The sequence below is a fragment of the Octopus bimaculoides genome, chromosome 7, assembly GCF_001194135.2.
Source record: "Octopus bimaculoides isolate UCB-OBI-ISO-001 chromosome 7, ASM119413v2, whole genome shotgun sequence".
Taxonomy (NCBI): domain Eukaryota; kingdom Metazoa; phylum Mollusca; class Cephalopoda; order Octopoda; family Octopodidae; genus Octopus; species Octopus bimaculoides.
In genome coordinates this window covers 86,537,897-86,539,185 of record NC_068987.1, presented here as the reverse complement: position 1 = coordinate 86,539,185, position 1,289 = coordinate 86,537,897, and positions in this window count along the sequence as shown.

The following is a 1,289-nucleotide window of genomic DNA, read 5'->3' as shown; positions in this document are numbered from 1 at the left end:
ATATATGTGTGTGTGTGTGTGTATGTGTGTGTGTGTGTGTGCGTGTGTGTGTGTGTGTGTGTGTGTGTACATCCGTATATATATATATGGGAGAATATACGAAAAAACAACAACATACGAGGACAGGTGGTGTAAATAACAAAAGGATGTATTATATATATATATATGTATATATATTTATATATATGGTGGGGGTGAATACACACACATGCACAAACACTCTCACATATATACGCATATATATATAAATATAAACTATAGTGTTGACCAGAAATCTTCCTTTTGATACGAATGTTCGATATTTATTCATGCTGACAGAATAATAAAAATACAGTTTGCGTTAATATAAATATGATCTAAACTAATAAAGTTAGGAAACGTGAGGAATATTTCATCCTGTCAGTTGAAATTTCAAACCTCATAATTCGCAACAAATGGAAGTAGAGATAACGAATTCATTCTAAATGCAAGATTGCTTTTCTGATAATGCATTCATTCTCTCAACGCATTATATGAGCTTTGTATTGCTCTACTGTAATTATTTAATTGAAGACTGTTCTCGATATTTTCTTTATTTTTATCTTTTTAGAACGCATGTTTCAAGACTTCGGCTCTCTGAATGATTTATGCAGCAACTGATGAGAAATACATTGTACTATTTAAACTAAACGTGCAATAAATGCAATTTCGTATAAATTTCTCTAATATAAATCTTATGTGTTTGTCCGCAGTGACATATTTTGGTGGCAATAATTTCAGACATTTATATGATGACACAAATTTGTGGAGAGAGTAGTATTTATTTAAAATTTGATTCGTCCAATATTCAATGAGTATTAGTTTTAGATTTTATCACAAAACCAGCAATATCAGCAGAGGTGGCAATCGGTTACATCGTGCCCAGTGCATAGATCCCGAAATGATGAAGCGTGAAATCGATCTCGGTAGGATTTGAAGTGAGGACGTAAATACAAACAAAATGGTACTAAGCGTTTTCATGGCATATAACGTTTCCACCAGTTCGCCGTCTTCTAATATTCAATAAGTATTAAGACATGTAAACGCCACTACTCAAGTGTTGTGCCACATTATCCAGTTCAAGTTTTGGAGTTCATTGATAACAGGAGAATTGGAGGCGAACACCTTTCTCCGTTTGATCGGCTTGAAAAATCGTTAAGACACTAGGATGTATTCCTACATTCCCTACATGAAACCAATGGTAGCCTTAATACACAAATACAGAAATTATATCCATGTATATATATATATATATATATATATATATGTAT